This window comes from Schistocerca gregaria, chromosome 2 (genome assembly GCF_023897955.1).
Source record: "Schistocerca gregaria isolate iqSchGreg1 chromosome 2, iqSchGreg1.2, whole genome shotgun sequence".
In the NCBI taxonomy this organism is placed as follows: domain Eukaryota; kingdom Metazoa; phylum Arthropoda; class Insecta; order Orthoptera; family Acrididae; genus Schistocerca; species Schistocerca gregaria.
Genome location: NC_064921.1, coordinates 926,211,006 through 926,225,415, shown reverse-complemented (window position 1 = coordinate 926,225,415; position 14,410 = coordinate 926,211,006). Strand labels below are relative to the sequence as shown.

The 14,410-nt window shown below is 43.8% G+C and overlaps 1 protein-coding gene and 1 pseudogene across 1 annotated transcript in view; both read left to right on the top strand.

Annotated features, from left to right (window-relative positions):
* LOC126335354 (monocarboxylate transporter 12-like) overlaps positions 1–14,410 on the top strand; it is a 576,599-nt gene that overhangs the window by 92,846 nt on the left and 469,343 nt on the right. The gene's annotated exons all lie outside the window — the stretch shown is intronic.
* On the top strand, positions 13,784–13,901 carry LOC126337445 (5S ribosomal RNA; annotated as a pseudogene).

The following is a 14,410-nucleotide window of genomic DNA, read 5'->3' as shown; positions in this document are numbered from 1 at the left end:
GTTGCAAAGCCCGTCAAAACATATTAGGAAACATAACTTTAGCCACCATGGTGATCCTCAGTTAGTAAAAGCTGTCAAGATCTCAGAATATTTCATTTATTAAAATGACCAGATTCGGTAAGTTGGCGGCAGATTAAACGTGATTAGGTTGGTTGGTTGTTTGGGGAAGGAGACCAGACAGCGTGGTCATCGGTCTCATCAGTGTACGGAAGGATGGGGAAGGAAGCCGGCCGTGTCCTTTCAGAGGAACCATCCCGGCATTTGCCTGCAGTGATTTAGGGGAATCACGGAAAACCTAAATCAGGATGGCCGGACGCGGGATTGAACCGTCGTCCTCCCGAATGCGAGTCCAGTGTGCTACCCACTGCGCCACCTCGCTCGGTAAAACGTGTTTAAAAAGGACATTTTAATAAAGGAAATATTCTGAAATTTTGATTGATTTTACTAACTCATACTTGGAAACAATGAAATGGGAAGTTCTATCACACCCGCCGTATTCTCCAGACGTTGCTCCCTCTGACCACAAACCTTTGTTGATCAATGGCACACGGCCTGGGTGACCAACGCTTCTGGTCGTATTAACAAGTGCAAAATTGGATCGATTCTTATATCTCCTCAAAAGACGTCGAGTTCTGCGTGGGATTCACATCCTGCCCGAAAGATGGAGAAAGCAGTGACCAGCGATGGCCAATACTTTGAGTCGAACATGAATTGTAAGTTTTTCACAATAAGGCCTCGAAGTTGAGAACAAACAGCGGAAAAAGTTGTAGACCCAACACATACTTGAATACTGTTGTTAAGAAAGCAGAAGAAATTATAACTTAAACCTGGATAACGCCCATAACCTTAGCAGTACGTGGAAGCGAACACTCGCTGCTGAAAAAGCAGAGACATCAACAAGCGCTGACGGCGCTAAGAGTGCTTCTACATCAGTTAGTGTGATGGGACAGAGATCAGTCCCCAATGAACTCAGTTACTGAGTTAAGAACTGTGGGCAACGAGTTCGACGATAGCTGAAGGGTGGCCCTGGTACATTAGTCATGGGGTTTGCGCTCGACAAAAATCATTAAAGATGTACTGCAGTGAAAAAGGGATTCACTAACTACTGAATTAAAATCTGAATCCAAATTATTCTAGTTTTGATTACAATCATTCCGCAGTGTGCATTCTTCAGACATAGCCTTGACAAGAATCTTAACTGGGTTCACAACAAAGGCAAAATTTCATTACGACAAATAAATGAGATAGAACAAGCACTAAACAGCTTGGCAAAGTTCCCGGAAAAGGAATCGAAGAAATGTTTAATATCCTGAAAACTTAATTGCGGGAATATACGACCTCTGGTTGTTATGCGGTGATTGTAAGATCATAACGAACTTAAAGGACACAAAGGTCCAACCTTTTATGTCTAGTCTGTCCATGGATGAGCAAAGATGAATTCAGCTCAGTGACGACAAATCCCTAGCTTCACTCCTCCTTAACCAGTTGGTGCCTTCAGATCACCTTAGAGACGTGCGCTGTTTATGGCCATGAGGCCACCCTCCACTATTCGGCAGACCAAAGGAAGGTTGTGCCTCTCGGAGCACAATGTCTGCTCTCTGCTGCATCTCGTTGCTGAAGCCCAAGTCTCTAGTCTTAACTCCGAACGAATGTACTCACCGACATCTTCTCCTTGAACTCCTGCCCCTAAGTGTCCTCTACCGCGTCTGAGCATAGACCGCGCCAATGAACAAAGTTTAGCCAAATTCTGGTCAATGGCGTAATTTCTAAGACTCTGTCCGATCTCCCACCAAAGAATCGGCGTGAAAGTTCTCCAGTCAGCCGGCTTCTCGACGACGCTTTTTTCTATCATATTCTATCTAGCTATCCTACGTCACTGATTTCCTTTTGTGTCCGGCACTATTTGGTTTCTCCGCGAATTAAATTTCTAGAAAGTCAATTTCTAGACCTCTGCTACCACTTATCCCTAACGTTTGCGGCCCTGTGTTGCTATGGAATTCGTGGTCGTGCGGTAGCGTTCCCGCGCCCGGGTTCCCGGGTTCGAATCCCGGCCGGGTCAGGGATTTTCTCTGCCTCGTGATGACTTGGTGCAGTGTGATGTCCTTAGGTTCGTTAGGTTTAAGTAGTTCTAAGTTCTAGGAAACTGATGACCATAGATGTAAGTCCCATAGTGCTCAGAGCCATTTGAACATTTTTTTTCTTTTTTTGCTATGGAATTCTCTATCCTTCTAATGTGTCCAATCTCCCATAGAAATTAAACGCAACATTTCCGTGACATCCTGCTCTCCACATCACGGCCAATGACTTAATGTATCTGGTACTGGATTGATTTATTGAATACTCATTTCATTAGCAGATGACACAGTGGACAAAATAACTGACAGTGTGTCCCAACAAATTCATTTTTGATATAGCATTCCTTAATCGATGCTCATTTATGAAAGAGTAATGAAGTTGTTCCGTGACTACACACTGCTGGAAACTTTAAAAAAGTAATCCTTCAAATGATTCGCTACGTGATCCTTCCAGTGTCACGTGAGCTCGCTGAGCATTATGTAGTAGTATTAAACGTGTACTTGACGTACAGTACTTTCTCCTCTTCAGCATGCTAGGTTCCTCCAATGACAAAGTTGAATTACACGTCTATATTGTAAATGATTTCCTTCATTAAGTCACTCATGAACTTTCGTCTACATCTACATCTACATGACTGCTGTGCAATTTACAATTAAGTTCCTCGCAGAGGGTCATCGAACCATCTTCAAATTATTTCTCTACTGTTCCACTTCTGAACAGTGAGGGAGAAACTAAAACTTAAATCTTACCATGCGAGCTCTGATTTCTATTATTTTATTACGATGATCATTGCTCCCTATGTAGATGGAGGCCAAAAAAAATATTTCCTCATGCGGAGGAGGAAGTTCCTGACTGAAATATCGTGAAAAGACCCTGCTGCAACTATACTTTTGATCATTGCCAGCCCAACTCGTGTAACCATATTCGTGACATTCTCTCCCCAATTTCACGAGACTACAAAACAATATGCTCATCGTTGTACTTTTTTGACATCCTCCAGCAATCCTGTCTGATGTGGATGCTTTACTGTACAGACTGTTCAGAAATACTCCAAAAGAGACATTCGTTTGGCGTGTTAATTATTATACGTTTGGACAACATGGTTGTGGAGTGACAGCGATTACTATAAATTAACTTAGTATTAAGAAAACAGTCTTAATCGCGTTTTTTATTTATTTATTGCCGATCGGTTCCAGCCCATTGCAGGGGCCATCTTCAGGGTGAACACTGGTCGACTGTATCCTGCCACACCATGGTAGACGTGTCGCCACCAGCAGTCGACCAGTGGTATGTTCGCCCTGAAGATGGCCCCTGCGATAGGCTGAAACCGGTCGGCACTACATAAATAAAAAACGCGATTAAGACTGTTTTTTAATACTAAGTTTATTATTAGCTTTAATATTCGGGGGAAGATGCAGTTGATCCATTGCCGTCTGTCAATAACGTGCGCAGTGCGAGAGAATTCTTTGTCAATCTTCTAGTACGAGGCGGAAATTTTTATTTGGCATTCCGTATATAATGAGGTTCCTAATGACAGAGCAAGGGTTGTACAAGCATTGGGAACGAAATTGACTACGTCCTTTCCGACAATAGCCCTAATGGATTTATCGATGTCACGAAAACCTGTATGTTGAATGCTGGGAGAGGTTACAGCTTCGATACTTCCGAATGCGAGTCCATTGACTCGACTTCTACGCTACCTTTTCGGATACATTATAATAAAGCCTTTGTCATTGCCCAGGTGCTGCCTGTACTTATGCCCATGTTTCAATACAGAAAATGTAATAAACTGCAACAAAATATACATTTGGTACATTTGGAACAATTTTTTGCATAATCATCCTTGATATTGCAAATCAATGAGAGCTTGTAGCACTAGCAACTGGATCATTGGAACTGAATCTGGCGAAAGAATATCTCAGCTGGTCCAGCCGGAGCGACAGTCGTCCCTAGGAGTGTTTCAGGTAGCTGAAATGCCTCTCATCGGTTAATGCTTAGTGTACAGGCGAAGATCTGCGTCACCCATGGAACTGGTTCCATCTTACATTCCGTTCTTTAAAGGAAACGTTTAATACAAGGAATGGGGGGAGAAGGAAATAAGACACAGAAAGAGAAATACGATAATCCCTGATGACATTTAGGAACATGTTGAAAACATAGTTGCCAGAGTAAGAGATCGTACTGTAAACCAAGTCGTCTAAAATCGCACTCCTATGTGGAAAGAAGTCGTTGAGTCATAACAGCAACAACATTTCTAAGAAACAGCATTTCTGTTCGGTAAACCAAACAAGGTCCAAATCATGTCTTTTATTCGCCAGAACGTGGCATTTCGAGAAACTAAGTTCTTAGCATGGCACGCCTATTCGTTATCGTGGACCATATGTTAATGAGTAATGGGAAACAGAAGACAGAAAAGCTAGTATAGCATACAGTCAAAAGAAATAATTTCGTTACACAGATTTAAGAAGGACCGTCATTTATCTAAGTTCTTCGTCTCTTGTAATTCCATTTAGCTTCTTGTAGGGAGCAAAAAGCGCAGCGTGCGTACAATTCTTACGTGTCTAATACGCACTCAACGTAGGTTAGCTACTAAAGAGAATAATGTTACACGTGTGCCTTCTGACGCGTGAAAAATTGGAGACATCACCACACACATATTTAATTTACAGTAGCTAATGAGCTGAGACACACAAATTAGTACCACTTATGCAATATGATCACAGAGGAAACTTCATCCCGTAGCCGAGGTCGCGGCGAAAGCGACGAAGCTCTGGCGGGCGTGCGATCCATTGGTCAATTACAACGAATTAATGATTTGTCATCTGCACAGTTTAACTGTTACTTTCCGCCGTAAAGTGCATGTTCGCAGTATTTTGTTCTTTTCACATAGATGACATCGCGAACCGATCAATCGTAGCTCGTGAAATAAATACGCAAGTGTTTGATATTGAACGTTTCACCTAATAAATAAACTATATGATCAAAAGTATCCGGACACCCCCAAAACATACGATTTTCATATTAGGTGCATTCTGCTGCCACATACTGCCAGGTACTCCATATCAGCGAGCACAGTAGTCACTAGAGATCGTCAGAGAACAGAATGGGGCGCTTCGCGGAACTCACGGACTTCGAACGTGGTCGGATGATCGAGTGTCAGTTGTATCATACGTCTGTACACGAGATTTCCACACTCCTAAACATCTCTCGGGCCCCTGTTTACGATGTGATAGTGAAGTGGAAACGTGAAGGGACACGTACAGGCCCACCTCGTCTGTTGACTGACAGAGAGCCGGCCGCGGTGGCCTAGCGGTTCTAGGCGCTCAGTACGGAACCGCGGGACTGCTACGGTCGCAGGTTCGATACCTGCCTCGGGCACGGATGTGTGTGATGTCCTTAGGTTAGTTAGGTTTACGTAGTTCTAAGTTCTAGGGGACTGATCACCACAGATGTTGTCCCATAGTGCTCAGAGCCATTTCTTGACTGAGCGAGACCTCCGACAGTTGAAGAGGTTCGTAATGTGTAACGGGCAGACATCTATCCTGACCATAACACAGGAATTCCAGACTGCATTAGTATCCACTGCAAGTACTATGACAGTTAGGCGGGAGGTGAGAAAACTTGGATTTCATGGTCGCGCGGCTGCTCATGGGCCACATATCACGCCGGTAAATGCGAAAGAACGCCTCGTTTGGCGCAAGGAGCGTAAGCATTGGACGACTGAACTGTGGAAAAACGTTGTGTGGCGTGACGAATCACGGTTCACACTGTGGCGATCCGATGGCAGAGTGTGGGTATGGTGAACGCCCGGTGAATGTCGTCTGCCGGGCCGCAGCCCGTGGTCGTACGGTAGCGTTCTCACTTCCCGCGCCCGCGTTCCCGGGTTCGATTCCTGGCGGGGTCAGGAATTTTCCCTGCCTCGTGATGCCTGGGTGTTGTGTGATGTCCTTAGGTTAGTTAGGATTAAGTAGTTCTAAGTTCTAGGGGACTGATGACCATAGATGTTTAGTCCCATAGTGGTCAGAGCCATTTGTACCATTTGTCGTCTGCCATCGTGTGTAGTGCCGGAAGTAAAATTCGGAGGCGGTGGTGTTATGATGTCGTCTTTTTTTCATGAAGGGGACTTGCACCCCGTATTGTTTTGCTTGGCACTGTCACAGCACAGGCCTACACTGAATGTTTTAAGCACCTTCTTGCTTCCCACAGTTGAAGAGCAATTCGGGGATGGCGATTGAATCTTGAAACACGATCGAGCACCGGTTCATAATGCACGGCCTGTGGCGGAGTGCTTACACGCCAATAACATCCCTGTAATGGACTGGCATCCACAGAGTCATGACCAGAATCCTACAGCACACGTTTGGGATGTTTTGGAACGCCGACTTCGTGCCAGGCCTCACCGACCGTTGTTGATACCTCTCCTCAGTGCAGCGCTCAGTGAAGAATGGGCTTCCATTCCCCAAGAAACCTTCCAGCACCTGACTGAACGGAGGCATGCGAGAGTGGAAGCCGCCATCAAGGCTAAGGGTGAGCCAACACCATATTGAATTCCAGCATTACCGATGGAGTGCGCCACGAACTTGTAAGTTATTTTCAGCCAGATGCCCGGATACTTTTGATCACTAGTGTACGTTTAGTGTAGTTTGTGGCTTTCTTTGGAACTAATTTAATTTGTTTTCTGGACAGGGTTGTTTGCATCGGAAATAACTGATGGTTACATATCGTTATATGAAACCATTAATTATAACTGATTGTCAGCTACGAAACTGTAGCTCTGCAGCTCGTGGTCGTGCAGTAGCGTTCTCGCTTCCCACGCCCGAGTTCCCGGGTTCGATTCCGAGCGGGGTCAGGGATTTTCTCTGCCTCGTGATGACTGGGTGTTGTGTGACGTCCTTAGGTTAGTTAGTTCTAGGGTACTGATGACCATATATGTTAAGTCCCATAGTGCTCAGAGCCATTTAAACCATTAAGAAACTGTAAAAGACTTCTACCAAATGAAATTACATAATTGTACAGACTCTAGTCTCATACGGGAGCACGGTTCTAAATGTTCCTTCGATTTTTTTTTAAAATTTCCAACTCGTGAGGGCAGTGTGGATGTTGTAGGACGGAATCCCAAATGAGAATCTTAGCGAGATGGCCAGTTCTGGCGTTCAAGTGAGGATCAAGAGAAATTTGCAGGAAACACTGGTCGCACTAGGGAATTGGAATTAATTTAATTTATTTTCTGGACTGGGTTGCCCAAAATTAAAGTGTTACAGTGCTGTGTGTCTGTATGTACATGTGTGTGTGTGTGTGTGTGTGTGTGTGTGTGTGTGTGTGTGTGTAAAAAAGAAAGAAAGAAAGAGAGAAAGAGAAAGAGAGAGAGAGAGAGAGACTGTGGATTATATCCTGACCCTTTTTTGACCAATTCCGCTATGTTTATACTTATTTCAATATCTTACACACTTAAGAAAAACTCGTCTAGCTTTACTCTAGAATTCTCATGGCCATAGCTATAGTACATGACCCTGTAATGACATTCTTGTAACTCTTTTCTATACTGAAACTCTAACCAGCTTAAAACTCACATCCATTAGGTTATTTAATGAACTACCACTCTGACTGGAGGAACTGAAGCTGAAGGAGTTCAGGAAATGTGCAAGGATTAAAATTCGAAATTGTTTTTACAGTTTTACCAACATAATTTTTGATTGTAGTTACATTTGTCTACTCTGTGTGTGTACTGAACTACATTACATTACCGGCAATTCTGTTGAAGTAGAACTTAATCTCTCTTCAAGACATTATCCACTATCCTACTCTTCCAAGTCCCTTGCTGTCTGTAAAAGAATCACAGTGACATCGGCAATCCTGAAAGTTCATCTTTATTCTACCTGAACTTCCCCTTTACAAATTTGTCCTTGATTTCCTTTACTGCTGGCTAAGTAAACAGAATGAATAACAGCAGGGATAGGCTACAACTCTGTCTCACTCCCATCCACCTACTGCGACCATTCTATTCAGCTGCTATGTTCACAACTCTTTTAGTATGTTCCAGTCGATATTGCCAAATCTACAAATGCTATAAACGTAGGTTTTATTTACTTTAACGTATCTTCTACGACAAGTCTTAGGGTCGGTATAGCCTTGTGTGTTCATACATTTCTTCGGAACGCGAACTGATCTCTCCGAAGTCAGCTTAGACCAGTTTCTTTCTGTTCTTACGCAAATAATTCCTGTCATTATTTTGCATCAGTGACTCATTAAAGAAACAGTTCGCCACCGATTTGAACGTGGGGCGTCAGGAACCCATCTTTACCAGGACTATATGGAGGCTTCAGCAGCCGACAATCACCTCGTGTCGACGTAAGAACGCAAATCTGACGGTGTCACGAGTAAGCAACAAGAAATATGTCCTTCGAGGTAAAATCTTCAGTCTCGGTACACTGATGAAATGTCGCGAAAATGTAAACAAGTACGCATTTTCCGCTAGGCTTGTGCTTAACAAGGGATATCTGAAATCACGCCTGATAACTATTCGAAATAATCTCAAATGGAATGATTAGATTACGCAATTAACGGGTAAGGCAAATTCTAGACTGCGGTTTATTGGTAGAATCCTGACGCGATGCAGTCCTTCGACAAATTAAATAGCTTACAATACGTTACTTCGTCCAGTCTTAGAGTATTGTTCGTCTGCATGGGACCCTTACCAGTTGGCTCTGACTGGTACATTCAGCCGTCGCGAGAGCGTTACAAATCACATAAAAAGTTTGAAGTGGGACACTTTTGCAGATAGAGGGCGCGATAAACGGAAGGGGCTGCTCACTAAATTCCGAAATCCGATTTTCGCCGAGGATGTAGAGCACATATTATTACGACCAACTTTCAATTCGCGCAATGATCACTATTCAAAGATAGGGGAAATTAGAGCTCGTACTGAGGCGTTCAGACAGTCGTTTTTCCCTTGTGCTATCCGCTAGTGGAACAGAGGGGGGGGGGGGGGAGAAGGGGAGGGAATATGACTTTGGTGCTAGCATTGGCCTCCGCTACACACCGCTTAATGGCTAACGGAGTATATCTGTAGATGCAGATACGTAGATGTAGATGTATTTGGTGGCAGTGACATATAGGAGAGTTGTGCATCATGGTATAACCACAGCGCTGTGTGAACAGATGGCGTGTCACATTACTGCGCGATACGGTGGCTGCTCAGGATGTTCAGGTAGCACTGCAGGTGGGAGTGCCGGTGCTCGCCCACTGCAGCGACCGCGCTCCCATCGACACACTTGCCGCGGCGCAGCATAACCCAAGGCCCGGCCACCTAGAGGCGGTGACGAAACGCCCGCCATAGCCCACACGTGCCGGCGTGCAATTATCTATTCATGAGCTTCCCGGCTAATAACGAAACACCGCCATCGGACGCCCTTTCCCGAGCGCGTCACCCGAAACTGGGCTGAACCTTCTAGCATTGCCGCTGACGGCGTTCAGCCTTCCGGGAAATAAAGCGCTGGCATAGCTGCCCTTGACGATACGTCTGGGCACAAGATCTGTATTCAAATATGTCTCCTCATGTAACTCATTCTCTCAGGAATTCTTTTACACTACTGGCCATTAAAATTGCTACACCACGAAGATGACGTGAAATTTAACCGAGAGGAAGAACATGTTGTGATATGCAAATGATTAGCTTTTCAGAGTATTCACACAAGGTTGACGCCGGTGGCGACACCTACGACGTGCTGACATGAGGAAAGTTTTGATCCGAATTCTCATACACAAACAGCAGTTGACCGGCGTTGCCTGGTGAAATGTTGTTGTCATGCCTCGTGTAAGGAGGAGAAATGCGTACCATCAAGTTTACGACTTTAATAAAGATCGGATTGTAGCCTGTCGCGATTGCGGTTTATCGTATCGCGACATTGCTGCTCGCGTTGGTCGAGATCCAATGACTGTTAGCAGAATATGAAATCGGTAGGTTCAGGAGGGTAATATGGAACGCCGTGCTGGATCCCAACAGCCTCGTATCACTAACAGTCGAGATGACAGGCATCGTATCCGCATGGTTGTAACGGATCGTGCTGCCACGTCTCGATTCCTGAGTCAACAGATGGGGACGTTTGAAAAACAACAACCGTCTGCACGAACAATTCGACGACGTTTGCCGCAGTATGCACTATCAGCTCGGAGACCATGGCTGCGGTTACCCTTGACGCTGCATCACAGACAGGAGCGCCTGAGATGGTGTACTCGACGACGAACCTGGGTGCACGAATGGCAAAACGTCGTTTATTTCGGATGAATCCAGGTTCTGTTTACAGCACCATGATGGTCGCATCCGTGTTTGGCGACATCGCGATGAACGCACATTGGAAGCGTGTATTCGTCATCGTCATACTAAAGTATCACCCGGAGTGATGGTATAGAGTGCCATTGGTTCCACGTCTCGGTCACCTCTTGTTCGCACTGACGGCACTTTGGACAGTAGACGTTAGATTTGAGACGTGTTACGACCCGTGGCTCTACCCTTCAATCGATCCCTGCGAAACCTTACATTTCTGCAGGTAATGCACGACCGCATGTTGCAGGACCTGTGCGGGCCTTTCTGGATACGTAAAATGTTCGAATGCTGCCCTGGCCAGCACATTCTCCAGATCTCTCACCAGTTGAAAACGTCTGGTCAATGGTGGCCGAGCAACTGGCTCATCGCAATACGCCAGTCACTACTCTTTGTGAACTGGTGTATCGTGTTGAAGCTACATGGGCAGCTGTATCTGTACACGGCATCCAAGCTCTGTTTGACTCAATGCCCAGGTGTATCAAGGCCGTTATTACGGCCAGAGGAGGTTGTTCTGGGTACTGATTTCTCAGGATATATGCACCCAAATTGCGTGAAAATGTAATCACATGTCAGGTCTAGTATAATACGTTTGTCCAATGAATATCCGTTTATCATCTGCATTTCTTCTTGGTGTAGCAATTTTAATGGCCAGTAGTGTATTCTTATTGTATGTTTCTTCCTTTAACGATATTGGAACAAAATGTTTCTTTATCAGTTGTGTCTTAAGGTAGGAGAGCAAGAGAGGGCACCTAAGGCTACGTCTGCTTATGTCATCCAAGTGGTCTCTCAGTTTTCGTATAGGAATTGTGCAACACTGCAGAAATTACGCCATTCAGTATCTGTCCCAAGATTTTCAGTGAATTTCTTGCATTCTTAAAAGAGTATTGGTCTACTTCTCGAGCGTATTACAACAGCGACTGTCTGTGGCACATGTCCTTGGTACGTTTACAAAGGAAGTGTAAACACGGGATGGACGGCCATACGGGAGAGATGGCCAACGCCTTTAGTTCTTCCACGATCCGCTGTACAGCGCTGCTAGTTAATTGTTAGCTAGTTAGTAGCATGACTTTCTTTCAACTAAAAGCAAGTATTTTCCCTGATTCTAGTTTTTAGTATACCATGAAATTATGTACTGTGTCATAACCTTTCGACTTAAACATACCTGAGGCTGTGAACAGCGACGGAAACTTTTGTTTCGGAGTTGTTTAGGTCTAACTGCATACCGGTACTGGAGGTGCAGTTTGCGTTTACGTCCACCATATTTGATGACTTGCTGTGGCCGTCTCGCGCAGCTGGTAGAAGAAACGACCATACGTTCATCGGGATAGATGCTCATGCCATAAACGGGCTGAATTTTTATGGCACACTTACTTTCTTACAGATGTCAAATAACTACATTCGAAAGGTCAGCTGTTCTATGGAATTACGGAAAGAAGAAGAACTTAAAAACACTATTAACAAATAAGCAACGATTGTGAGCAATCCTTCCATGGAGTTTAATATTCTCAGGAAAACTTTTGAGAAAAAAATTAAGGATCGGCTGTGATTCCAAAATTCCAATGGGTCCTAATTCTTGTTAGGATGCAGCTAATGAATTATGACTTGTCCTCCTCATAAAAAAAATGCAGGCTCACAGTTTCTCCTTATCTATAGACTCTAAGTCTAGCTTACGATTTTCCTGTGTGGCTTGGCCCCAAAACATAAACTTACTAACAAAATAGGAAAAGAAAAATACCATTGCTTACAGTTGTTCTTATCTCGGCATCCAGATCTAAGTGCGTGAAAATCTGGAGGCGTACTTCGGCCAGAGCACACGGAATTAATTGTGATGAAGCTAAGGACTATTTCAACCTACTCTGAACAGTAATGGAAGAAAATGGTTTCCTCAATAAACCAGGAAGTAAATATAACATGGATGAGATAGGTCTTCAATTAAATAGCCGACCAGGTGCTGTTGTAGCTGAAAAGTGATGAAAAACAGTTTGTGTGATTACTTCGTCAGAACAATGAGACACTGTTTCCGCACTTGCATGCGCCAATGCTGAAGGGAGTTTTTTCCCCCTTATTTTGACACTAAGGTTGTTAAAAAAAAAAAGAAAAAGACGAAGGGAGTTGGAGGTCAACATGCAAACCGAAATTAAAGTTGCCATGTCCGGCCTTCCCATGTGAGTGCTGAGATCTTTTTTGAAATGCTAAGGGATCATTTTGTGCCCCGAAAAACCCTTGGAGCTGTTATGCCACCTCTGAATGGCCATACCTCACACAGCATCTCACTACAGATAACAAGCTTTGCCGTGAGCAGTAGTATCGTTTTAAGGTGCCTCTCCAGCCATACTACTCACTTTCTGTAGCCGCGGGACCGATCTGTCTTAAACGGGAGATTTCAATTTGGCGTGCTGCCAGAAGATTCCAAGGGAAAATCTGCAACACGAAGAATGCCGTCTATGGATTCACAGCAACAGGAATATAACTGATTCTTCAGTTTCTCCCGGCGTATTTCTTGCAGTTTAATCCAGATGCAGTTTCATATTACACTTTTAGAAGTGATCCAGATAGATTTAGAGGAATGAAAACATGAACGTATGTGGTCAAATACTCCACGAAAGAACGTCGTCACCCTTGCCATTTTCCCATGCCAGAGAAGATATTGTCGAGTCATCTGGCCCGTAATATACTGAAAGAGCTCAGTTACCCAAGACGCAATTCACTACTAGGTTTCCCGACTATACTTCAGTAGACAAATTTGGCCAAAAATCCCCCGAAAGAAGAGCAACGTCAGCTCTACCAGGACATTCTACAAGACCACACGATAGGCCTATTTGGCCTGTGATTTCTAATGAAACGAACCAAGTTACCCCTAAAACAATTCTGAACACTATTTCAACTTTGCCCGCTAGACCCGAACCTCAAACAAACATAAGTAGGCCTAGAAAGTTATAGCTACGAATCTGAGATCAAAAGAAAATATAAAAAGTTAAAATTAAACTTGATGCAATACGGAAAAGCAAGGCCTGTTGTATAAAAACTAGTGAAAAAGGCTCCGATCAGGGAGGTAACAGCTACTTCAGATACTTCAGATGATGTTCACTACAAGTGACGAACTTCTTGAAGTAATCGGATTCAGTGCATCAGGTGTAAGCGTTGGTTACATGAATCCTGCACATCATATGTTGAAGCTTGCCATCGATATGGTAACGCAATTTAACAAAAAATCCAAGCCTGCAAAGCAAACATTGCTTTTCATTAATTACGCTTAGTTATAGATTCAATTAACTGCATATTTGTGACGATTTCTCATTATTTTCCATATAAGACCAGTGTGTTCCACGAACTAACAAAAATGTTAAAAAAATTCAAGAATTGTAAAATGCTTTTTGCAAATGAGCCAACGGCCTTGCCACAGTGGTAACACGGGTTCCCATCAGATAACCGAAGGTAAGCGCTGTCGGGCTGGGCTAGTTCTTGGATGGGTGACCATCCGGTTTGCCGAGCGCTGTTGGCAAGCGGGGTGCACACAACTCTTGTGAGGCAAACTGAGGAGCTACATGACTCGTAAACTGACATACGGCCGGGAGAGTGGTGTGCTGACCACATGCCCCTCAATATCCTCATCCAGTGAAGCCTGTGGGCTGAGGATGACACAGCATGCTCGGACGGAGTTTTTTTTTTTTTTTTTTTTTACAAATGAGGTTCTGTTTAAAGTACAATTTACCTACATTTAATATCTTTATAAAATATTTTTGACACCAGGAGATTGAACAAATGATGTTTAAGGCGTTAAAAGTTTTTTAAAATAATACTGGCTTTGATTTAATTTTTTTTCAATGGCCATCTATACCTTACATATCTGTCCGTCTAACCCTCAGGTAAGATGGCGAAGTGTCACATATTTTCAAGAATTTTTAGCTAGTATGAAATTTTGTAAACGAAGTCAACTTATGTTTTTTTATGAATTGAAAAGGCAGTTTATGAAAAAGTTTCAGCTATCAGGTTATTACTGTGTAACGGGTT